General features: G+C 45.2%; 1 protein-coding gene across 2 annotated transcripts in view; it reads right to left on the bottom strand.

The window, feature by feature from the left end:
- RPS6KA5 (ribosomal protein S6 kinase A5) overlaps window positions 1-27,432 on the bottom strand; it is a 1,757,411-nt gene that overhangs the window by 51,287 nt on the left and 1,678,692 nt on the right. The window lies entirely within an intron of this gene.

Below are 27,432 nucleotides of genomic sequence, written 5' to 3'. Positions count from 1 at the left end.
CCATGGCCAGAGGCAAATAAAGGAGATTTTGGAGAAGGCCTCTTCAGTAAAAGACGAAGATGGGGCAACAAAGAAGAGAGTATGAGTGGACTGGGAGCACCTAGGGTCAGAGGCCTTGGGTTAGGGAAAGTTCAGGGCCATTGCCCCAACCATCTTTTTGGGCAGACTAACTCACTCTGCCCCTAAACATGGAAACCAAACATCTAGGCTGGCAACAAGTTAGGAACCTCATGCTGAGCCTGAAAGTGGTAGAGCAAGTGGGAAACAGGGCAGTGGTCAACCCCTGCGGCCCTCCTCATTGCTAGTGTGCCCCCTGCCGGGCTGGTGCTCTCCTCGCCCAAACAGAGCATTCACATTTTTTTCAAGTTTTATTTTGTGTTCCAACAAAATATGACATCAATTCCATCATAAGCCCACATGTTACCAACCCCCCTCTCTCTGCAAATAAAAACAAACTCTAGAAAAAAATCAATGCACAACCATTGAAGAGGCATCTCACCTAAAGAACCTTGTCACTGAAAGGTCAAACCGACCCAATGCTCAAAGTTTAGTTGGGCAATGCAATCCCGCCAAACCATATTGTAAAAAAGGGGTAACAGCTAGCATGCAATCTACTAAGTGAGATATGTATAACAAGAGCCATCTTTTCCATCACTAAAACATGCTAGCGTCTGATTAACTACATCATTTTAAACCAGACCTCCTTTTCTCTCACGATGGACAACGTTCCCTCAAATTCTTTTTGGCGGTGTGCAGCAAAGTAATATTTGTGTGCGTGCTGTTTTTCAGTCATGTGCGCAACAGAGTAACAGTGATCCAGTGGGCCGTGGGCAGAGCAAGCATAGCAAGGCACATTCTGCATCAATAGGGGTTTCAACGTTCTGTTCTCCTCCCAATGTTTTAATACCTAGTCTGAAATTGTGACCTTTTAAATCTTATAACGCTGGAAAGATATCTATATTTTGACTTGTTAAGATATTTCAGGGAGAGGGTGATTAGATACCCTACCACCTTCTACCCTTTTGCAAACATTTGCAATTGAAAAGCTATCGCGGCCTTTGATGCAATGAGGAAACATAATTGACTATGATGACTGAAGAGGGAAGAGTTTAAAAAGTATAAAACCATGTAGCATATCATGTTGTACTTCCTGGAAAGTCAAGCCAATAGATGTACATGTCCATTTTAACAAATGTCACACTGAACATGTGTGTTGCCTGTCACTTAAACTACACCCTTCCTGGCAACATAGGGCAGCTGCTCCTCCCACTGTGTCAAACTAGATCCATAAAAACATTGTATAAAATGGGACCCCAACACTTGCAGGACCAACAAGCATTCCACCATTAGATTAGGCTATGACACCCTTCCTGTGTGTCTTATTCTATCCATCGGCCCAGATAGTGTTTAAATTGTGCCCCTTTAACTATTTAGGCCACTTGAGAAAATCTAACTGCAGTGTCTCTGTGCAGCAATTGCTCTAGTAACAGAGTCCTCAGTGTGGCAGTTTTTGTTTAGTTAACACACTTTCTGGATATAACAGCAAGAAAGATGTGTGCCATGTGCGTGTACATAAAGCCACCATCCGATTAGCGTGATGCACATTAAGATGTTTGCATGCGGTCAAAGACCCTATAGGTTTGAATACAACATGACAAATGAATGCATTTTTAAGATAAATAGTGGTCTATTTCTACACACATGATCTGAGAGGAACGAAAATAAATGAAATGTTCTTCTAGTTATCTGATGCTCCTAATGATAACAAGACTTTGGGCCTTATTTACAAAGTGTTTCTCAGTGGGTGCTCCCCATTGAAAACACGTTTTGTAAATCTGGCCGTCTGTGTTAATCCTGGAACTTGTTACTGTTAGCGCAACCAGCAGTTACTCACTTCACGGGATAAAGCAATTTTTTAATGCTTTCTGGTAAGTCCATTCAGTCAGCCTCATTACATGTTTTCCGGTCCGGAATTAACGGTGCCGGTAAAACCGTACCAGCACCGTTTTCCGGACCGGCAAACTACGAGTTCTGCAGGTGGGTGCCGTACTGCCCACCAGGTCTGACCTGGCAGGCGGAACGGCACCCGGCCGCAGAGATGCATGGAAACACTGGCACCATTACGACATGGTGCAAGTGTTTCCGCTGTCCCCATTTCCGTGGAGTCCTATAGGACTCCATTCCGTGGAGTCCTATAGGACTCCACGGGAATGGGGATTAACAGAATTGCCGGCGCCTGATTTACCGGACCACCAGGGTTGTAATGCCCCGGTAAATCTGGCAAGTCCGTCGCTGGTAATTCACTATGGGTACGGCGGCAGCCTGCCGGTTTTACCGGCACAGCTACCGCTGGACTCGTAATGAGGGCCATTGATACACTTTCTTGCAACAACCTCACCCAGCCACAATCCCAACCCTTTCTTTATAATCCCCCCCAACAAGGGTTTGCGTGACATCGGACATGTTTATGTAATGCACGCACATGCCATACAGCCTCCCCAATGCAGATCAACGTTGCCAAAGAATAAAAACACATTTGCGCCTTCAAAGAAGTGCTAACCCTGTCCTGAGCAACATCAAACTGAAAAGCCTCACATGCTATTGTCTTTCAGCTTTTGAGGTCGATTAGACAACGCAGCCCCAGAAACACTCCTTGGAATGGACTCTGTAGTCTGCACCCACATACCTTAGGATAATGAGGTGTGGAAAGAGGGTCCCGCTGTTCGAGGAATACAGCTCTCTGAAATAATCCCTCACATCGGTAAAATGTCTGGGCCTGGAAACGGCAGGCTGGGTCACCCCTTACCAGCAGGGAGAGAAGCATACATCGCGACCATTGAGCCCTGTGAGGAAATAAGGGCTCCAGGCAGCAGTGATGAAGAAACAGTAATTTATTTCAATACAGCGACAGCGGCCTATGAGAGCCGAGTGCCAACATGGCTCTCTCCCTGCAGTCTCTACTGTCTCTCATCCACATTCTTAGAATAACATTCTTAGAACTTAATGAGCTCATAGTGCAGCTCAATGTTTAACTAGGATCTGGTAATACATTTTTATGAACTTGTTTTAACTTACACTTACATAACACATCTCATCCCTTATGTGCATACAGCTGTTTACTCGACATAATAATCCTTAAACCAGCCGGGTTTGCTCTTGACTATTTGAATGTGTCTCTGCTGCAGACCTTGAATTGTTGTCATCCTTGGAGCACTTATCTATGACACTAGAGTCTCTGATACTGTTATTAGCAAATTCACCATTGTCATGTTCACCATTGTCATGTTTATCATGTGCATTGTCCTTCATGCATTCTGGACATTTCACAATTCTGGACATTGACCAACACTCCCCCCCTTCTACAATTACTACATTGTTTCTTACCGCAGTTATTTTCTTGGGACCAATGTATTTGCTTTCTACACATTTGGGAGTGAATCTAGGGTTCTTTATGAGAATACAATCTCCCACTTTCCAGGTATTACTTTTGACACTCTTGTCCTCATCAAATCTTTCTTTGTACACATCCTGTGCTTCTTTGATGAGAGTCATAATTCTCTCGCGATCAATGTTGGAACTCTTGGCTAAAACCATCCACCCTGGACATAGTTTTGTTCCAGGTTGTCTCCCTTGCAATGACATGAACGGAGATACATTTGTAACTGAGTGTGGTGTGGTACAGTAGTTCCATATCATTTCTCTTACTACACCAAACCATCTTAGATTAGAAGCCATGGCCAATTGCAAACCACCCTTTATGAACCTATTGGCTCTCTCAACGAGGCCGTTGGCCCTTGGATGATATAAAGCAGTTCTAGTGTGTTTGATGCAAAATTTCTTCAAGAAAGTTAACATCCTTTCAGAACAGAATTGTACTCCGTTATCAGTGATTAATTCTGTCGGGAAACCCTCCCTGTAAAACACTTCCTCGAAGAATAACACCATCTCTGCAGTGGTTGCCTCACGCAAAGCCTTCCATTCAATCCATTTGGAATGGTAGTCTACTAACACAACAATGTATTTATACCCATTGTCAAGGTTTTGTAATGGTCCCATCAAATCAACTGCAACTTTTTGCCATGGTTCACTCCGTACTTTGACAGGATTTATTGGTACTTCTCTAACCATCTTGGTCTTGTCACTCTTACCACACTCTCTACAACCCCTAACACACTTCTCTGCATCGCTGTCAATCCCGGGCCACCAGAAATATTGCCGCAAATATCTCTTTGTTCCTCCCATGCCCAAGTGACCTTGATGTGCTATATTCACTAAATGAGATCTGACTCTACTGGGGGGTATTATCCTATTTCCTTTTCTAAGTTTACATCCGTCCTCAGACATACTTAACTCGTCCTTCACACCAAAATATCTGTCAAACTCTTTTCCCACAATATTCTTGTGAGGCCATCCTTCTCTGGTCCAAATCATAACTTGATTCAATATTAAATCCTCCTCACCAGCTCTTATCCACATCTCTTTATCAATGGCTTCATGCTCAATTTCTGCAATGCTCACATCTTGAAATTCAGGTGCTCCCTCCAATTCACCATCACACACAGGTAATCTGGATAAACAATCTGGTACCACATTCTCCCTCCCGGGAATGTAACACACCTTGAAATTATAACCCAAGAGTTCTACCATCCACCTCGAAACTCTTGGAGACCCTTTGGCCCACTCAGAACCGTTCATCAATTGAACCAAAGGCTTGTGATCTGTTCTGACAATAAAAGGTCGACCCCATAGAAAGAACTTGAAGTGCGTGACTGTCCAAAATACTGCTAGTGCCTCTCTTTCAATGACCGAGTAATTTTTTTCTGCTCCTCTAAGTGGCCTGGATGCAAATGCAATTGTGTATTCAGTTTTACCTGAGTCAAACTGAGTCAAAACTGCTCCTAAGCCAAGGGTACTAGCATCGACCGAAAGCAACGTTTTCCTGCCAAACATGAATCCACTTAAGGATGGGGCCTTGACTATACAATCTTTGATTTGCAAGAATGCTTCCTGACACTCTTTGGACCATGTGTACCTTCACGTTCTTTTTTAATAACTCCCTCAATGGAGATGAGATGGATGCAAAGCCATTCACAAATTTATGGTAATATTCCGCTAGTCCCATGAAAGAACGTAGTTGGTCCTTGTCTTGGGGCTGAGGAGTATTACTAATGCTTTCTATGAGTGACTTTTTGGGAGAAATACCTTCTTTCGAAACTTTGTGTCCCAGATACTCCACTTCCACAACACTTATTTTACATTTGCTTCTTTGGACCGTTAACCCAGCCTCTTTCAGTCTGCATAGTACTGCCCTAAGTACTCTGTCATGCTCATGCTCATTACTTGCAAAAATCATAATGTCATCTTGAAACACCTTAACATTTTCCAACCCTTTTAACACTTCCTCCATCACCTTTTGGAACACAGATGCGGCCGAGGCCAACCCAAATAGCATGCGATTGTATTTATAAGTGCCTTCAGGTGTGATAAAGGCAGTGAGATGTTGCGATTCTCGGGAAAGGGGAACTTGGTGATAGGCAGCAGAGAGATCAATGACAGAGAACAATTTGGGTTCGCCAAGAGTGGAGAGTGTCTCGGAAATGTTGGGTAGGGGATGTCTCTCCACCAGAATATTGTGATTAAGACTGCGCAAATCTACACACACTCTTAATTTACCATTATTTTTGGCCACTAAAACAATGGGGGACAACCACTCTGTGGCCTCAACAGGTTCAATGACACCCTTATCTACTAAGTTATTGAGTTCACTGCGTAGTTGCGCTCTCATGTTTAACGGCACATGTCTCACTTTATGAACAATAGGCTGAGATTCTTTCTTTAGTCTAATATGGTGTTCGAAGTTCTTGAGTCTGCCCAGACCTTCGGTGAAGACCTCTGGGAACTCTCTTTACCACATATCATCAATCTCGGCAATGGTGACGGGCTCAGTGGCGCTAGCTTGCACCCTGACTCTCAACTTCCTTTGTTCCTCCCAACCTAAAAGGGAGGCTCCCTTTCTTGCAACCAAAATGTCAACTATGCATTCTCCACCTCTGTATTGCACACTTGCAGTAAACTGTCCCAGCATCTCAATGGGGGATTCCGCATAGCCGCAGGGCCGAATTCTTGGTGGATCCAGCATTGATTCATCTTTTTTTAGAACATCTTTAAATGTCTCTTTAGAAATGATGGTCCATGGGGAACATGTGTCAACTTTCATGAGTATTTCTTGACCATCAATTACAAAAACATCTGTTGGACCTTTGCTGTCTCCTCCTCCAATGGTCGAAATCTCGAAGACATGTCTGGGGTTGTCTTGCGAGGAGTACACCTCCTGTATGTTGTAAGCTGAGTGAGCACCTTCTTCTTGGTTGTCTCTGGTTTCTAAGAGATTTATTGATGACCTCTTGCATACATTAGCGAAAGGTCCTCTGGTCCTACACTTGAAACATTCAGCATTCCTTGCTGGGCACGAAGGGTAATTCGGACCATGCTTGACACTGCCACATCTGGTACACTTCGCACCCCATGTTCCTTTCCTGCTTGTATTGACATTAAGTCTCTTCCTGTGATCAACTGCGCACACAGCTTGGGTACTCTGTCAGACTTCAGTTCTTTGACATATTGTGAGGTTTGTTCTATGCTTCTGGCTAGGTCCACTGCTTCATCCAACTTCATGTCTTTTGCCAACAATTTCTCCTGTATCCTAATATTATTTGTGCACCTCACTAACTGATCTCTAATTAACGAGTCAGATAGATGTTCGAATTCACAGGAGTGGCTTAATGTTCTTAATGAGGCTATGTACGATTCCACGGATTCTGAGGACTCCTGCGTACGCTGAAAGAACTTGTGCCTCTCGAATGTAACATTTTTCTTAGGCTCAAAATGATCCTTGAGTTGTTTAATCGCAAGGGCATATTCATCTGTGTCCTCCGCTTCACCAGCTTGTGCACTGCCTAACCCATCAAACACTGCACGGCCTTCCACACCAAGATTGTGAAGTAATAATGCCTTTTTGCGAGTTGAGCTGAATCTCTCTCCTCCCATTGCTACCAGGTAGTTTTCAAATATGTCTTTCCACCTGTCCCACCTAACTTGGGGGCGTCCAGGTTCATTCAAAAATGACATTGCCGGAGGTATTGAAGCTGCCATGTCTTAAGCGGTAAAAGGTGGTAAAGAGTGGGCTTGCTGGATGCAACCAATAGACTCTGGATCAGTTCAAGTATGCCCAGTGGATGCACAGACTGAGCAGTGACAGTGCTGTGCTATGCAGACAAAGGGATCAGTCTTGTATGAGTACAATCCCTTGTGTATGATGTCACAATCCTCCTTACATCAGTCTGAATTGGAACATGATGGCTGCTCATCCACAGAATGAATACATTTCATAATGGCTGGCTCCTGAAACTTGCCAGAACTGCATGGGCAGGTTGCTCAGCAACGATAATGTCAATGCTAGGGATCCTTGAAAGTAAACACTGTTGCTTTGAGACAGAGTCAATACAGTAATGGGGAAGGCAAGATTACCCCCCAGGGGACGCGCCTGCTGACCTGTTGTTCCGCTCCTCCTGACCTTCCTGCAGCGTCCGCTGTCACACGGGAGTGTGGAATAATGCAGGCCGCGCTACGACGAGACTTCAAAGGAGTAGGGAGACAGTGCTGAGAGCCATCCTCGTCGCCAATGAGGAAATAAGGGCTCCAGGCAGCAGTGATGAAGAAACAGTAATTTATTTCATTACAGCGACAGCGGCCTATGAGAGCCAAGTGCCAACATGGCTCTCTCCCTGCAGTCTCTACTGTCTCTCATCCACATTCTTAGAATAACATTCTTAGAACTTAATGAGCTCATAGTGTAGCTCAATGTTTAACTAGGATCTGGTAATACATTTTTATGAACTTTTTTTTAACTTACACTTACATCATAACACCCTGTTTTCCCAACAAAGTTGAGGGCTCCAATATCACCCATTACACACAAGTACTGGAGGAGAAAGCCATTTCATTGGCTGATGCAGCACAGCATGTGCAGTCAATCACTGCCTGCAGCCAATCATATTCTAAGTCATTTATGCACAGCTTCCAATTGGCTGAGCATATACGGATGAAGGGAGGGCAGGTGAAAGCATGGGCATTGACGGTTTTGGCTCGGCCTTAGAATCATAAGTGCGCGGACACGCAGCCGCACGCCTTACAGGGAACACCAGCAATATATTACTCAGAACCCGTATGTCTCCTGGCAGATTTTGACAGCCTTCACCCTCAACCATTACCAGTATCACAGAAGCTTGATCTTCTGATTGGTGGTAGCCGAGAATCACATCCATCACATTTAATTGTATGACTGAGATCGAAACTACGATTGAATAAGCAGGCGCTAAAAACACCCTCTGGGTCTCCAGCATTAACCAGTGACCAGGAGTTACCACTGAGGAGATAGTAGATGGTCTTACCCATATCTTACTTCCACATAAGATGCAAACATATAATTTTCTTCATTATTTAGGACTCCTTATTAAACATATAATAAAATAAAATTATTATAAAAATATAGATGTATCCTAATGTTTATTTATAGATTGTCCCAAACAGAGAGAGTAAAATTCACATAGGTTTATTTGTTCGATCTCAGTTGACTTGGGGAGCCAACAATGGCTCCTGCTAGCTGTTGATGTCAAGCTAACCAGGCTCTTCTATGCTGCAAGCAGGAGCTAAATAGCTCCCAGCTCCCCTGAATTTAGAACCCTGTAACTCGATTATGAACAAAAAGCATTCACATGCCAGAGTTGCGGCGTGGTACACACCCTGCTCCACGGGTTGCCAAACAACCAAGCTGTGATCAGCTGACTGTTGGTGCCTAGCCCACCCTCATTGCATTTTAAGTGCTTCTGTGGGTGCGGTGACACTGTCTGAATTAATTCTTGCCTTCGATCTGTTCCTGTCTCACCCCGATGAGAAGATATAAGACCTACAGGGAAGAAGTTGAAAAAAGTGTTTGTACTGTATGTGTGTGTACATGATTAAGTGAAATGCATTGTTAGGAAAGATTTCATAATTGTAGGTAATTTTCCTTCCATGTGGCAACCCCCAAACTTTTTGCTGTTGTTTTACACCCTGTTCTAGACTTTGCCAGAGAAGCGCAGCCTTCCGCCGCACTCCTCTGGGCTTTCGCTCAATTCTTACGGGGAAACTGACATGCCCTTAAGACAGTCAGTACTGGGAGACTTCGTTTCCCTTAGTCCTTTCCTCATGTTGCAGCTTTTGAGCAACATGAAACAAGAGTGCACCGTAATTTCCATTACCACGCTCTTGGGTCTCTAGTCATTCCAAAGGTCCTAGAAACTCTCGCTGGACTTATTATGAAATGTGCAAGTGTGTCACGGACGGGACTGGTGGCAGCTATCTTTTCTTTGTGTTTTGAACCCCTTTTTGCCATGTTAACCGCGCTTCCCGCGTTTGGCCCAAATGGGGGGCCTGGCCTCAAAAATGGCCATGCCACGAGGTTCTTTGTCCTGTCCGCTGACCGTCTTGCCCATTCACCTTCACCCAGGTCGAGCCGACCCGGGGCAGTCCTTATTTGGTCATGCACTTTCCCGCGAAACACAACGCTTTCGCGGGCTTCTGCATGCCTTGTGTGCGCCTCCAGGATGTGGGCTGGGATGTCTGCTCCCAATACACATCCTGGGTGCCAGAGAGTCTAGAGTGTCCTGAATGCCTGGGACCACCGTGGTCCACGTATGGTGCGAGTGTGAGCGGATCTCCCATTGGGCCCTCTCCGTTTTGGCACGAAGGGAACTTTGGATAAGAGGAGGCTGAAAACACCACTACCATGTCGATTTCCTGAGTTCTCACGAACAAAGGATAAGGAGCCAAGTATCCTGCAACTAAGAAGCTGAGTCGAGGAATCGCTGGTGACCCGCTGAAGGTTTGGCACCCTGCACTGCTGTCGTCTTGTGAGACCACTCGGCCTCTGATCGAACGAGAAGGTCTGCAAAGGCGCTTCGACCCTTTAGAATAGTGAGAACAACTATTCTCGGCATCTTCACCAAATCCTGTACGTAAGCCTTTGGAAGCGTCCCTGGGCCATCCAGTGGACTGACCAGCCTACACGGGAAACTTGCTCTGTCACCGCCGTCTGACTTACTGCTAATCCTGTGTCCTCGGCACTCTCACACGATTCGTACACTTGGCGTTCCCAAGTCTGAAGTGAGACGTGTGCTTTGGGACCGGAATACACGCAGTTGTCGAGTTGCCCTGCTGTGGTAACAACCCTGTGCGTGCTCGCTGCATCGGGGACACCCTCGGCTGACTCCTGCTGTCGCGGAATCTACACGGCGTCGAGACATCCCTCTGATCGCATCCGAACCCGCCAGACCGAAACTGAACCAGAGAAGCCTGGGTCTGCCTGCATCGGGGGCTGGGGAGTAGTCAATACCCTAACTGGTCGCCCTCCCGCAGGAGCCTGTGGCTTTCCATCGCTGTTGTAAACAGCAACCCCTTCCCGCACTCACGCCCTGCTTCTGCCCCCAAGTGGAGGCCTTGCCTGAGTCACAGGGATTTGTTCACCATCTTTTCGTCCACCTTTCTGAACTGCCCGATTTCCCTGAAGAGACTCTCCTTTGCCCGTTGGCACCCGCGTGTGCACGTACTTTTGAGCACAAGGCTCCACTCTTCGTAGGGCTCGGACTTCCTTCTACTTAGGTGGCCTCTGATGTTGAACTGGGTCTAACAATTACTTGCACTGCCTGTTTTCCTCCCCATCTATGTGGTCTGCATATTTCGTGCTTCTAACTCTTTAGACCCCTCGGTCTTGTATATATAATTGTATTGATTGTGATGTGTTTGTTTACTGGAGTTTTACCGGGATTCTTTACTTTGGTCGAAGTTACAAAGGCCTTTTAATAAATGTGTCCATATTTTTAATATAACACCTGTCTGGAGTAATTTGTAAGCGTCCTTGCTTTGTGTGCTCATTGCAGGCTTTCAGTCACCCTCACCCCTCTTGAGACCTAGTCTTGACCGCCGCCATCGCTACCCTGATTGGTCTGGCTTGTCCAGAGGTTACCCTGTTCCAAGAAACTAGGCTGGCCTTCTGAACCTCTGCCCCTCCAGGACAGAGTTCAGAAATCCATTTTAACATGCATGCATTGTGTGTGCATGTTTTAAATGATTGTTCATATGTGCATGCTAATGTCAGTGGGTGGGTGTGTATTTGTGTGGGGGGGGGTGTGGCTAGGCGTGGGACGCATGAAAACAATGTGTGCATGTGCTTGTATAGCAGGGAGAAGGGGAGTGGCAGTGCTGGTATCCATTGTGGGATGAGCTTCCTGAAAGTGATTTATGGCGAGCATTATACTAGCATAGATAGATTGTGATCACAGCATCATGCAAGTGATTTACAGAGATCAATACTGGCATACATAGATTGTGACCAAATCTTCAGCGAAATAATTTATAAACTTTAAAACACTTTCTTGAAGCTGTGGCCACAATCTATTTCTTTGTGATGTCACTTTAAACCACTTTCATAACTGCCCTAGATCGATTGTGGCCACAGTTCCTTGAAAATGATTTACAATAACGATTGGAAAAACCTTTATTCGACTTTGAGTCATCAGGTGTGCAAAACAAATTTGAACATTAACTCAATGTCCATACATCAATTACATCACAATTATAAAACAATCGTAGATAAAACCATTTCATTAAAGTGCATTCCTCATTTCTCAGTAAATCATATGCTTTAAGTTATAAACCGCTATTGTACATGGCTAATATTATTCTAAAAACAAAAACACACTAAAATGTCATAGTTACATTACTGGAAACACCTTAAAATAAAACCAAGTGAGCAATTAATAAACTCACTTTGATCATGTCATGACATCATTTCAACATGTCAAGTTAATACTTCTAAATTTAATTGTTGGCATAGAATGTGGTAGAACTTTGTTTGGATATTAAAATAGCAAAAGACAATTGGGTCTGGTTTTGAGGTCTTCTTTTTAAGAAGAAAAGCATATCAAAGCTGATAAAATAACATCTGGTGATGATTCAGGTATTTAAAAGCAAATAATTGTTATTGTATCAATGTTCCCAAGATCTATTTATACTGGGTTCCTTACCCATAAGCAGCTTCTTAGCCAAGCCTGATGAATGTATTTTGACACAAAATGTACACCATTATCATGCATGGATTTAAATGTTGCCATAGCCTCACGAAAATTTCGCACATTGAGATATTTTAGAACTGGTATAAGGTAGGAGGCTCTAAGGTCCATATGAACTGGGCATAAAAAGACAACATGCTCAAGTGTTTCCTATATTTCATTACAAGCAGGGCATCATACAATGTCCTGGGGTTGTTTCCATGAACGTGTGAACTTTGCAATGTTGAGGATTCCCATTCTGAATTTAATATATAAAGAACGTGCAAATACAGGTACAATGCAATCCAAATAATCTTAATTACCAAAGTCCCTTTTACAGGACCAGGATCCTACTGACAATTGGATTTAGGGTTGGTTTACCACGGCAGAAATGTCCGCGATGGAAATTACTGCATGAGAAATGTACGTTGTACATAAATGTTGGTACATTTCTCATGCGGACATCTGTGGTAAAAACAACCCCAAATCCATACCAACACTAACCCCTGGCCACACCCCCCACCCTCGCCCACCCCTCTACGTACCTTTCATCGGGACGTGCTGTGCCCCTGCGACACTGGTTCCCTTTGATTGGGAACTGCCGCCGCAGGGTCCTTTTTTTTTTCTTTGAGTGGGTCAGCTACAGGGGTGTCCCCGCAACCCCCGCTCACTATACTGTATAGCATAGTGAGGGGGGTGTTGCGGGGGACACCCTCGCAGCACCCGCAGCCTTTGTTTTTCTTTTTTTTACCTACCCCACCAAAAGACCTAATATACATACCACAAAAAGTTAGAACTCTTGGTAGTTCAAACTTTTTGTGTTATGTATATTAGTTTTTTTGGTGGGGTAGAAATCCGACAATTGCATGCATAATGCCCTGTTTTTATTCTACACTTAGTTTGATTTTAATGATAATTTAAAGGCATATATAAAAACATAAAATGCAGTCTCATCATTGCTGTAAAAAAAAAATCATACTCTACAAATGTAAATTAATATCAACTTAGGAATCAAGTGCCACTGCGACGAGGTAGATTTCCTCAGATGCCTGTTCCAGTGACGTTAGCGTCCCAGATCCTTCTCTGATCGTCAGTGGGCTTATCTCTGACACTGCTAAAAGGATTGTTTCCTCCAATGCTTGTTTTACTTATATTGCGGTCCCAGAACCTTCCCTGGTGGTCAGTGGGCTTATTTCTGCCACTGACACAAGGAAACACTCGTTGGATGCACTTTTCGTTCTGTTTTGGGTCACTAACCCTTGAAGGACATCTGATAGGTGGGATGCTGGAAATACCTTATGGACGGACATGGTCTTCTAGTCCTTGTCCTACCACACCTCTGTGTGTATTTTCTGTAAGTTTTATGCCATGGAAGTCCAGCTTGGACCTATGGCAGTGCAGCTCTTCATTTTTCCTTTTGATGAAAAACACCCATGGGATACCCTTATGGCACCCATGGGTGGGGTTACAACCTTGTACCCCTTGTGTATGCTTTTGAGTACGTGTGTTGCCCACAGATCAGGGTATGGAATGGTGGCAGCTACATGCTGACTTGACAGTGGCTCTGCGTGTCCTCCATTTTTGGGACACCCAGGCCCTGCCATAGGAATCAATGGATTCCTGGACAAAGGCAAGATGGTCACTGTAGCCTCTTGGTTTCTATTGCTTTAACGCCCTGTTTCCCAAAGTCCTGGGAAGCCCTGACTCTGTCCCTTTCTCTTTGACTGGCTGTTGGGTGGCAAACCATATATGGCTATGGGGCTGCCTCCTGCCAGACTGTCTGGAGCCTTCCCAGGGGCTGTGTGTTGTGGGTACACACTTGGGGTGGGACCTGTATGAATGGAGTCTGGAGCCATCTCACATTCTGTGTTACGGCTGTTTGTTTTTGGTTTGTGTGACACAATACCTGGGCCAACCCTGACAAACTGTAAGTCAGTGTAGTGTTCTGAAAGGCTGGGTGTTGTGAGGAACCTGAGGGCGTCCTCACTTCTTTTCCCCCTATATACTCCTCTTGGGTGGCCAGGTAAAGGCCATCACTCTTGGATCCTGACCCTGGGGGTGGATATGCGAGGGAGGATCACCTGGGTATGGGAGACTTGGGGAGTGGGGAAAAAGATGTCCTTAGGTGAGGCATGGTATCCTGCATTTCCTTTTCATAATTAACTCACTATCCCTCATGCCTCTTTAGGCTACTGTCAGTCCTTTCCCCAAGAAACACCAGCTCAATACTGGGGCGAGGAAGACACCAACTAAGAAGATACATCCTCATTTTGTTAATAAAGACACATAGCCTAATTTTGTTAATACAGACATATGTCAGCCTCAGCTGTGTACTGGGAGGAGGAGGAGAACAGCACAAGTAAGGCAGTACTAACGTTGTAATGGGGAGCGGTCTAATCTTTCCTGGACTCATCATGGGGGCGGGAACTATAAGAGCCACATCGTTTTGGAAATGGAGTCAGCTGTGGAAGCAGGGCTACGGACTGCTATGTGCAGGTAGACCTCTCCAGATCAGCGGTGTGGCAAGCAGAGTATTCGAGATCTGTTCATGGATGCAAAGTTTATGCAGCAGGAAGCAAAGCTGAAGGACGCTGGTAGCCAGTGGCAGACCGTAAGAGGGAGACCGGCACAACCGAGCAAAGCGGTTGTAAGAGTTGCATCGCTAGGGGAGAGGAGTCACGGGAAGCCACTGGGAGAGAGCACGCCATACCACACTGGAAGTAGAGAACCCGTGACGGCCGAGGACCTTGCAGTACATCAGTAAGATCCAACCCATCAGTGAACCAAGAAAGGGGGACACTTGGCTGGCCGGCGCATAATGAAAATAGGCAATGAACTTTATTTTGCAACGAAATTCTTTTGAATACTGAATGAAGGGAATGCAATTATAAGTTCCTTTGAATACCGTACAAAGTCATTTTGAATACCGAACAACGTGAAAGAAAATAAAAGCACTTGTGAATATCGAACAAAGCGGATGCAAGTTTTGAACATTCTTGCACACTGAGCAAAGTGAAAGAAAGATTGGGAATCTGCATGGTTCAGAACTATGTATTATATGAGAAACCAAGTATTGGCAACAACCAAGAGCATTGAAGGAACTGTGCATTATATGAGAAATCAAGCATTGGCAAGAGCCAGGAGAATGCAGGAAAAAATGACCAATGCATAGTTATTATTATTATTATTATTATTATTATTATTATTATTATAGTGGCTAAGCAAGCTACGATACAGTGCCAGGAGAGTGTGCCACAGGTTAATGAAGCAAGCATCACTGTCAAGTTGAAACAGTGGCAAAGAGTTGATGGAAAAGCAGCCAAGAAGGTGTATCGGTTGCCTGACCTGTAATGGGTGGACCGCGTGGTCCGACAACTGCGCCTAGACCGAGTACACCTCTTTTGTATAGTAAAGGCGTTGAAAGCACCTATTAAGAAGCTTATGTTCTACAACAACCTCTTATGTGTGAAGTCAAGGAACCAAACTGTCTATATTAACAAGTGAAAAGTGACAATATTCTAAGAGCTGGTAAGAGTTCCAGGGAATTGTGTTTTAAAAGTTGGAAGATTGTACAAAATAGTTGAAAAGGCAAAGGTACAAAATGTACCAAGTTCAAAGTAGTTGAAAAGGCAAAGGGAACACATTTTGAACTTGGGGAAGGGGAAGCCAATTACAAACCGAGAGCTGGAAGAAGCTCTGATCCTTACTTTGAACGCCATTTGTTTTGTTGCCAACATCCCTACACATTGTATAGAGTTAGACGTGAGGGCAAGTATAGGTTTTGGACACAGACATACTTTTACTTTGGACTTCCTGACACAGACTATCCTTAGTTTATTTAGGTAGGGAAAGCCCACCTTAGCATAGGGCAATTTAGGCCGTAAGCAACCCTGCATTTCAAGTTAATAAAACTTTTACGGACCAAACGTGAACCTGATGTCTGTGTCTACTTCATGATGCCTTCACAGGGCTTACTCCAATGCACGTTCTGTGTTATGGGTTTGTGGTTTGGGTGAATAGCCTGAATGCCTATGAGCCTGATTGGGTGCCTACATTAATTTCCTTGTGAATTATTGGCTGACTCAGCCTGGCTCAGCCCGAGTGAATGGGGAAAAATGTGTAGATCTAGGGACCCCTCACTCACCAATTTGTTCTGAAGATGAAACCTGAAGCTTGAATCCTGGGTCAAGTCGGAGGAAGCAGTTGCATTTCTTCAAGGAATCTGAAGACTCCTGAGCTGACCAAGGACTGAATCAAGAGAGGACCTGGTTAAGTGACCTCTTCCCAAGCTATGAGGGACCATCGTGCAACTGCTGCTCTTCATCAGAAGTACCCTGGAAACCAGTCCTGTGTGCCGGCCATCCGGTGTAGGGGTCTTTCTGAATCCAGAAGAGGAGTGCTTCGACATGTTGATCCAAAGAAGTCCAGTTGTGTCACCAAGAGTCTGGAGGAGTGTTTGTGACAGCTGGAAGCCAGATTGTTACATATCGCCCAGAAGCATGGGTACACTGGCATAGTGCTGCTTCAGACCTGCAGCTGTGAAGGTTCCACCAGATCAAAGAATCTTTCAAGGGACATCCCTGACATGACATCTGACCACTTTCTTCCCACCAAAGAAGATCCCAGTTTGCTGCATGCTGAGTAAGATCTGCCAGTGGGTGTCCCGCCACCAAAATCAGAAGTAGACATCCCGAGGGAGCAGCCTTGGTGAGGGTCCATAGTCCAGTCCAGTGGTCGAGTCCAGGTTGTGAGAAGCCATCCACAGGTCTATGCTGCGACTGCGGCACCGATAAACCAAAGGTCGGTAAGCTGTGAAATCCTGAAAACCCGACCCCTACTTCTGCCACTGGACCCGTCGTCACCGAAAGGCATGCAAGGTGCGCAAGGGTTGTATCTTCTTCAGGCAAGCCTTTTCGGAGTCCACAGCAAGTTTCACCTTTGTGGAACATCCAGAGCCGGAGTAACGACCCACCAACGGAGACCATCGCAAAAACCGAAAGTGCTGTCTTTTCGACACAGTCTGGTTCCTCCTTTTCTCTTGGCCTCAGCATCCCAGTGACTCCTTCTTGCAAAGGAGGTCTGTCTTTAAGGTTCCCGTTGAGTAAAGCCAAGAAACTTCACCACTTCGCCTGGCAAGGTACCAAAAGTACTGTGACGGGGAAGAGCATCTACCAGACTCAGGAATCATCGAGGGGACCCAGATTTGTTGCAGATGATTTTCTCCTGTGGCCTCTCAGGTATGTTGGGGTAGTGGAACATATAAAAAGAAAAGCAGAGCATTTTTGAACTTATTTGGACTGGACTGTAATAGATAAGATAAAGTATACCTTGACTTTTCCCTTTCAGGTTGCCAGGTGGAGGGGAAGTCCTCACACATTATCACTAATTAAATCTAAAAAGAGTATACTTCTAATGTCCTGAAACTAACTTGCTTTTCATCCTTGATCTATGAAGTTACACCTTGCTGATGATTGCTATGCTTTTTAAAAACTGTCAGCAGTTGGTGAATTATTATTGAAACTAAGTATTGTGTGGTACGACAACGCATATATATTTTTGCCATTATTAGAATAGTATTGCCTGAGTACAAAGTGTATTATTTATATGTATATATATTTCTCTGAATATTTTTCTTTATATTTATAAAAGTGAAAATGTGTGGGTTTGTGGCTTGGCGAAGCATGCTTTCTTATATAATCCACACCGTTTCACCAACCTGCACCAAATTCTGCATAGGTTACCATTAGGACCCTCTGCACATTACTGGCTAAATGACATTTGGAAACACCACCCTTTCCCTGGATTTCAGCACCTTCACACATGAGAGGGTTGCCTGAAATCAGCAAAACATCAATGTGGTAGTAGACAGACCAGTCCTCAGCCCTAAAATGCAGAGTTTCTGGGACATTTGCACCACAATGCACTGCAACGAACTGCACCATGCCAGGGTGAGGAAATGGGTGGGAAGAGAGCACAGTAAGTCCCAGTATGCAGCAGCACACCAACTTTTGCTCCCCCCCACACCCAAACGTCTGCTCTGGGGTATGTGCCAGCCTCACACGCCCATTCTCAGTGCAGTTTACTTCAGAGTGCAAAGCACATCAAGCGATAAGCGAATTGTAAGAGCGATCTTCAGGATCATTGATTTTCAACAATTGATGAGTGTTGTCATGTCTGTCCACAGAACCCGTTTGGAGAAAGAGTAATTTTTGCTAGTTTTATATAAAGAAGATGTTTAATCACCTAAAATAGTGTGTAGACATTCCTTTGTGGGGGCTTGGGGCCTCACTGTACTTGAGAACTAGCCTGCATTACCTCCTGAGAGCTTAAGCCTTTGTTGCTCGCCCATAGCTACCATAAAGAGAAGCTTGTTGGGTTGCTCTGTGCCTCTTCCCCAAATACAGAGGGCAGAAGTACACATACCCCCTCCAGTCTTTACAATAGGCTTTACACTTGCCCCGGCAGGAAGCACACCCCTCTCTACTGCCCCCATGTCCCTACCAGTCCGCCCATGCTTCCTGTGCTTCCCGTTACCTTCTGGTACTAGCTTGCATGGTACCCATCTCTCCAGACAATAGGGTTGGTCTCCTTCCCGCTTTCTGTAGCAGTCTGCTTCGTTACTGCTTCTGCAGTGACTCTGCGTGTTGTGTCTCCTTGCAGTCTCAGCACTGTTTGAGGACCGCGCGGCCCACCTCCTCCTGGAGGTCATGCCACGCCTGCTTTCAGCTGGGCTCGGTCCTCCTGACACAGAACCCGTCACGGACTCTGTCAGACACTGGCCGGTGTCCTTTAGAGCTCTCTCCTTGGGTTGAGTGGGGAATTCAAATCTCCTGGGTTCTCAGACTGGGAAGGAAGCCAGAGTCCTTCTTCAGTTTCCACTTTGTAGGGCTTGCTCCGCCCCAGCGTAACAAACACCTCTTGCCAATGGATCATTTGCACTCCTCATGCCTCCTTTGGGCCACCGGATCTCAGTACTAGCACAGTCAGTTATCCTCATGTTTTATGTGCTCTTCTTCGTCCTATTATTTTCTGCCTTGGCTGTACCCCAGGTACTACAGAAATACTTTGGTCTACTCTCAATAAAGTGGTTTGAAATGGGGATAGGGGATGACGTTCAACAGATTGTACCCCAGGTTGTCGTTCATATCTCCAGAGGGGAGTCCCATGAGATCCTCCCACATTAAATCCTCTCTAGGGTGACTATTGGGTAGCTGCTGTACCTCTTTACCCTCATGGGAAAGGGCTCCCCCCTCTTGGGAGAAGTGAGAACACCTGGATAATCATCAGAGCACATTCCAGAGTGTTACCCTGGGAACCCTGTTGAATGCTGTCTTTAAGTCAATAAAGACTGGGTACAGGCAGACTTTCCCCAGTGTAACATTTCTGTATGAGGGATAACCTGAACCATCGGTCAACAGTACCCCTTCCTACTGTACTTCCTACTGTAAATGGCTTATGATTTTGTTGTTTGTTACCCACACCTGTATTTGTTCTGTACTGCCTTGGTGAAGATCTTCCCCCCTGTTGTGTCCATTTGGGATATTGGAAGATATTTTGTCAGGTCCCCTTTACCCCCCTTTTTATATATGGGTGCTATTTCAGCCTTTGTCCAGGACTCTGGTGCTCTATTCGCTAAAATAAACACATTAAATAGACTATGCAAAACCAGCACTAGAATTACAGGCTCTGCCTAAAAAATATCAATTGGGATTTTATTGGGCCCTGGCATTTTTCCTCCCTTCTTTGAGCAGAGCACCATTTCCATTTCCAATATTGTAAAGATTCAGGGCTCTGTGGGGGAAATATCCCTTTCTGTAATATTGCATCATAACCATTTAATGGGAGATTTCTTGCCGCGCTATAAAGTCCCAAAAGTGGTCAAGCCAGGTGCCCTCGGCTATGCAGCCCTGGATCACTTCTCTACGTGCCATCAGTAACCTGATAGCGACTTTACATCACTTTCATGACTGTCCTAGATGGATTGTGGCCACAGTTCCTTGAAATTGATTTACAATAACCATAACTGGCATAGATTACGACTGCAGCTTCCTGCAAGTGATTTACTGTGAGCATTATTGGCATAGGTAGACAGTGACTGCAGCATCATGAACATTTTGTAAAATGTTTCTTTGTGCTGTTGGCAGCATGTCCTTTCCTGAACTTCATGTGTTACCCTACAGAACCAACTCTAAATTGTATGGCTTTTTACCCCATTTTTCTCAAAGATTGTGCTGTGAAATGCACCATTTCAATTTGTTATTTTGCAAATGTTCTCACGGGAGTACCCTTCTGAACCCCCCTACATTATTTTGTGCTACATTTGGTTGCCTACGCTAATTTGTAGGCCTCTCCATTGAAACTATTCACCATCCATTCCTGACCTTGAATCATTTAGAATCCTAGTGTACCCGGTTCAGGTGCTCTGGCACCACACGCTGCCTCTGACACAGCAGCCTAAGGTTCTTGTGGATTTACTGTCTTGACAATGACCCAGCAATCCAGGGTCAAAGAGGATCACAGTTGTACTGAGGAACCCATAACCCTTCTGCTATAGTGATCTGTGCCTCAGCTAAGTGGTGGCCAGGCCGTTATGTTACTTTGCATTTATATAGCGCTTTATGTACCATTGGTATGGTATGGTATGGTATGGTAGTGACTAAGTGACACTTAGGAGAGACTTTTAAAAGATCTTTATCTTTGCTCAACATAAGACATTGAGACTTTGAAAGACAGGTAATCTTGAACACGGTTTTGTAACATTTTGTGTTTAACATATATGAAATCCAGTCTACTAAAAGAAAAAAGAAAAGGAAACTGGAGGAGGCGTGTGAGCACAGGGTGGATATTTCCTACTTTGGTTTAGTTTTACTGGAATTATCCTACCTTCCCTGAACACTTTCTTTATCAAACCTTAAGTAACCCTTATAGTAAAACTATAAACCGTTCTGATCGTGTCTTATGTCCCTTGAGCAGGCAATGACTTTGCTACTAGTCGTAAAAAAGGGCAGAGTGCGTGAGGCAGGAAGACATGTGACTGCAAGGATAATATTTCTGGATAAGTGTAAGGTAGATCTTTATTTCTTGAAGTAACTATGCAAAGGATGTCGTTTTGGCTTGTCAAATCTTCTCATGTATCAAATATCATGGTTTCGCAATTTTTAGCCCTTAAGATGTTTTGCACTACAACTGCCATCGGCCCTAGCTAGCAAAGTCAATGGTGACTGATCATAGGAGTCGTAGTCCAAAATATATGGAGAGCAATAGGTTACAAACACCTGCACTAAATCATTGCAAGTTGGCAACTGGGGAAAAGCTAAATGTAGTGGGCTTTGCGTGGTCTACTGCTGAACAGTAGAAAAGGATGCGAGAATATTACACAGCATAAAGTTTCACACTAACAGAATAATGTCCTATTAGTTATCCTTCCTTTTTCTTGCAGCCTCAGTGGATGGACACATGCTTGCTCTATTATTTTGTGGTTGGGTAATTTCTCTTCTAAACCAGCATACACCACTAAGCTCTTTCCCTATGAAAACAGTAGAAAATATCACAGTGGGAGACCATTTCAAAAGACCTGTAAATTCATCAGTGTACTGCTTAATCTACATGTTGCATAAAGTAACATAATACAGACATTCACTAAAAGCCTCTTCCCAAACCACCATTGAAGACTCACCAAATGACCAATGAAAATAATCTCTGTCAGATTTACAAATTGATGTAATGTTGACAATTTACATAACAAATACTATAGTCTAATGCTATTTCAAGTAAAAGAAAAAGCAAAATAGTGAGAACAAAGAAGTGACCATAAGAGTTAATGAAAATGAGAAAGCAAGAGAATTAAAGCAAAAGAAAAAGCGAACCAGCAAAAAAAAGGCAGAGCGAGAACAAGAGCATAAGAAAGAAAGTGAACATGCAAAATAAGCAGTCAAATGAAGTGAGAGGAAGGGGAAGAATTAGACATTGAACAAGACAGCAAGAAAGAGAAAAAGGATCAATAGAGCAACAGAAAGAGTAAGAATGAAGACACAGCAAACAATGTATAAGAAAAACCACGAAGTAAAAGAAAAAGAAAAATTAAAAGAAAGAACAGAGTGTAAGGGCAAATGAGAGCACAAGAACCTGAGAGCAAAATAATGAGTAAAAGAGAAAAAGCTACACAGTAAGTATGTAAGAGAACGAAGGAGCAATCAGTGCGACTAACATTGCATGTATGAGCATTTCTACGTTATGATGTACGAATGGAAGAGCGTAAAAAAGTAATATTTGACAGTGTAAGGATGATGCAGACAGCAGCTGGATTGAAGAAAATAAATAGCCTTTATTCAGGATCAAAAAAAATAAAAGAAATAGATGGCTCAAGTACTCAAATAGCCTTCTTTCTTCTCCTGTGATAAGGATGAGCAACGAAGAGTTGTCCCTAGTCCTCGTAGGCCCAGAGCATCTCAGGTGCAGTTCTCTCTCCTTCTCTCCTGATGCTCTGAAAAAGAATCCGAAAATCACACAGTCCGTCCTCAGTTTCAGCCTTATATAGGGGTTGAGGTTGTTTGAACCAATCAGGGCTGCCTTGGGCCCTTTTTCTATAAATATCCCTCCAATCCCCGCCCCCTTCCTCTTTGCCCGCGGTCCTTCCATCAGCTTCACCCGCCAACACCGGAACCCTGAGGGGCCCTTCTGCTTCCCTGCACGAAGACACAACCAAGCCCTCTGGAGTTTCGCTTCCCAAATCTGCAGGTGAGTGGCACTTGGAAAACAGGTACCGGGACCGGTTTACTGTGGTGGCATCTGTTGTTTGTATGGTTGTGGGGGATGCCATGAGACCCATGGCTGAACGGGAGACGGGAGCGTGCAAGGACCCGTAACCCCCTGGACGACACTCTGTATTCACAGCCGTGATGGTTCCCCGTTATCTGCGTTCATCTCGGAGCCTGACCAGCCTTGAACGAAAGGAGCAGGGGCCGCCCGGCTCTCACTGTGTTTTTCCGGCATAAGTTCGGCTCCATTTGTTAAGGGAACAGGAACCGCTGGGTTATTCTAGCCCGTGTCCTCGGCTCCAATTGACGCTGGGTCCAGCCCGGGAAGGTGGGATTGCTGTTTCCACTCTCGGGGGCCTCCCATCTGTCTTTCCCCCTCATGGAGGTGTTTCCACGGCATTCGTTTCTTTTCCGCATGGCGGCTTTCCTCCCCTTCTTCCTGTTCATCCCGTTCACAGACAGGATTTGACTTGAAAGACTATGGTCACCAAATGTATCCTTCAGCCTGTGGTAATAAAACCAATCCATTAGTCAAAATAGCTCTCCTTTAGAACAGCTGCCGGGACCCCAAACATTTTTTTATATGTTTTTGTTTGAGGTGGGCTGGGGATTACTGTACAGTCTGAAAGAGAAAATGATACCTAAAAGATCTCCTTTAATGTTCATTTACTGGAATCAAAGATTCTTTCAACGACAAACTGTGCCATATGTTTCAATTCACCTTGGCATCAGTGCAAGATATCAAACTATGCTATGTTGAAGGTGCCTTCAAAGTCCAATTTTCCTGCTTATTTTTACCTCCCCTTTAATATTTTACAAATGTCTGTGCATTTGTATTGTGACAAATGAAATTCGTTACTTCTCCCCAAGGGGGAGCTCCCCCCACCACCCTTGTGAGACTAGGGAGGTGAGCTCGCTCCACACCACCCTCCATGGGGTTTGAGGCAAGTGGGACCTCCCCGGGAGAGATTCCAGCTTCGGCGACAAGCACTTCGTTCCCCTTAGATACTCCCTGATGGACTCCACATGATGGCAAATATGGAACCATCTAATACGTAAAGTACTTACAAGTTCCAAGACTGGAATGAAAAGAAACTGAACTTATACCATTACCAGAAAGGAAGAGAAGGAGAAATTACTTACTGGTAATATTCTTTCTATGGATTCTTCTCCTGCAGATTCATCAGATAGTTGAAGCTTCCAGCATCAGCAGCTTGGAAAACCTTTCCACAGGGGGCATAGTGCACCAGGACGAGGCCGACGAATCATCTTAACACGATGCTGTGGTTGACAACTCCGGACGTGATGTCGGTTGTGGTACATATATGTCACTACGTCCTGGTATCTCAGTTCCTCCTCCCCCCCTGCCCCATCCTCCCCCGAGCTCAGCCAGTGCGGAAGAAGATTGCAGAAATCAGATAAAAATAGTCAACTCTCATAAAAACAAAAATGCTAAATTAGTTAATTTGTTATTTTTTTTAGGATGAGGAACATAATTGCAAGAAATTGCAGAGGGTCACATACACACAAAGGCCTAGAAGCCCAATAAGATACAGCTAATCTCCTCTTCTCCCAAGAGAAGGTCAGTCATCAAGGAGTCCAGGCACTTTCATAGCAGGGCTGGATGGGAGGGTGACGAGGAATCTGTGGGAGAATAATCCATAGAAAGAACATTATCAGTAAGTAATTTCTCCTTCAATGGATTGCTTTCTCCAGCAGATACCTCATCAGATAGACTCCCAAAGCAGAATGTAGTCTGGAGGCGGGATGAAAGTCTCTAAACCAGGAAGCTCAGCAGCACCACTCTTCCAAAGCCTGCATTAGCAGCATGCGACACATCCAAACAGTAATGCTTGGTGAAGGTATGCAAAGATGACCATGTTGCCACCTGTCACATAGCTCTAAAGGTCGAAGAAGCCGCCACACCCCCAGTGGAGCGAGCCCAGATGCCCATCAGAAGCTCTTTTCCCTGCCTGTTGGTAGCACTCTGCTATATAGAATTTAATCCACCTAGATACGGTCTGCTTAGAAACAGCCAAACCCTTTCTTGACAGGGAAAAAGCTACAAACAGCCGGTCAGCCCTCCTGAACTCCGCTGTCCTTGTGACATATAAACTAAGAGCCCTCTTAGGGTCCAACCTGTGCAACCTCTACTCTTCCTGGGAAAGAATGGGAGGAGGATAGAGCACAGGCTAGTATATGCCCTGGGAAATGTGGAATTCTGACATGACCTTGGGCAAGAACCACAGCTGCACCTTCAGCGATACCTCCTCCTTAAAGAAGCTGAGACATTGAGGCTTGCATGACAAGGCCTGCAGCTCACTGACCCTTCTGGCAGATGTGATCGCCAGTAGAAAAGCAGTCTTCAATCTGAGCACCCTAACTGGGCAAGAATGCATATGCCCAAACAGAGCTGCCATGAGTAAAGTAAGAACCAAGATAAGGTCCCAGTCTAGGACAACAAAAGGAATGGGCAGAAACGTATTCACAAGGCCTTTCTGGAATTGGGCCATAACTGGGATCGTAAAGAAACACCCTTGGTCCGGAGACCTTTTGAAAACAGACAAGGCCGCTAAGTATTCCTTGACTGTTGCAACCTGAAGGCCTGACAAGGCCAGTGACAGAAGGAAGTCAATCACTGCAGTGGTAGGGCAAGAGATAGGGTCAAACTTACGTTCCCTGATCCAGGCCTCAAATCTTCACCATCTGCATGCATACAGCGATCCTGACGACTGTCTGTGCAGCCAGCAGCCCCTCAAGCATCTCCTCAGAGGTCCCAGTCATATCTCATCCTCAAGAGCAACGTATGTAGATTGAGGGACTCTGGGTTTGGGTGCAACACCGACCCTCCAACTGGGATAGGTCTATTTCTCGCAGAGTGACTATTTTGAACTTGTCCTTCCTCAGAAACTTGTTAAAGGCCCTGAGGCCCTAAATGGGACACAGCCATCCTGTTTTTTAGGTAACGGGAAATACCTGGAATAACAACCCAATCCTCTCTGGTCAGGAGGTACCCCCACAGCACCCTTCAACAGGGCTTGGTATTCGCAAGAAGGGTAGACAGTACCCCCATTGGACGAGCTGCAATGCCCAGGCATTGGAGGTTATCTCCTGGGACCAGTGCCCACCAATCTTCCCTCCAACCACGGAAATGTGAGGGTATACCTCACAACGGCTTTGAGGCCAGTGTTTGTCCTGCCAATGCTGGCGTGTTCTGCTGGACCCTAGAGCCCCCTCCCCCCCCCCCCGCTCCTTACGGAGCATGTGAAACCCCTCAGCCCGGGTTGTGGGGCTGCACCTTCCTCCCAAAGTGGACGAACCGCCGAAAGCCTCTTCCTCTGGAGGAGAAACCAAAAGAAAATGTAGGCGGTTGTTGGGCAGCCAGGCCTAGTGTCTTCGCAGCCAACTTAGAGTCCTTGAATTTTTCTAAGGACTCATTGGCCCTAAGGCCGAACAGATGCTCGCCGTCAAAGGCAATGTCGAGCAACTTCGAACATTGGGGGAAAAACCCCAACTGTGCAGGAAAGCCTGCCTGTGCATTACAGTTGCTGACCCCATAGCACTGCCTAGACAATCTACAACGTCCAGTCCCGATTGAAAGCTTTGGCAGGCTACCTCCTTGCTGTCCTCTCCCAAGTGCAGAAAACCATCCTGCATTTCCCCTTCAGGTGTGTGCTCTGCCACCTCCTGCGTTGTCCTACAAAGGATGTCAGCATATTTGGCAAAGGCCCAAGAAGCGCTCACAGCTTTGAGAGCCATGCTGCTGGACGAAAAAACCTTTTTGGATAAGGCATCACATTTCTTTGACTCCCCATTGGCTTCTTATTAACCGCGGTTGCCTGGAATACTAATGCCTCAGGTGTAATATTATTATTAATAACTGGTTAATTATAACATGTTTAATACCCAGAGTTTTCTAAGCACGGACCCGGGTATCGAACATGTGCTGCTCCGCATCATCTTGCTTCCAAGGCGAGGGGGTTGCTTCTGAGCTATCCTCCCAAGCCAAGTAGGATGAGTCAAAAAGTAGAGGGAATCTCCCCTCGCAGGCTTATACTACTTTGCCAACTCTGAATCCACCAGAGGGGCGGAATAGGGTCTTTGCCAAATAGAGGCAATGGGGTCTGCAATTGTTGCATTGAGTGGCATTGTCCTCTCGGTAGATGGGCACCTATCTAGGATATCTGTGAGCTTGTAGACGGATATCGGTTTTGCCGGAGCATACAAGACTAGTGCATCCACCACCGTTTCTACCGTTTTTCTATACTGAGCATTTGCATGGCCATAAGGATGGGCCTGTTGTGTCTCCATGTTGGGAGAGGTATCTAAGCCACTGGCATCATGCAGGCTGTTGGCCAAGGCGATGAGGTTGGCATGGTTGGAGAAAAAGTTATCGCCTGACCCTCGTGGCACTGGCTGAAATTTGGCAGCCTAACCCCCATCATTTTTGAACATGGAGGTTAGTCTCGAAAAACAATGTTCAGAGATAAACGGCTTCTCCAGGATTGGCACTGAAATCGACCTCATCG

Source organism: Ambystoma mexicanum, chromosome 14, assembly GCF_040938575.1.
Source record: "Ambystoma mexicanum isolate Mex_15411 chromosome 14, UKY_AmexF1_1, whole genome shotgun sequence".
NCBI lineage: Eukaryota > Metazoa > Chordata > Amphibia > Caudata > Ambystomatidae > Ambystoma > Ambystoma mexicanum.
This window is presented reverse-complemented; position numbering and strand designations above follow the sequence as displayed.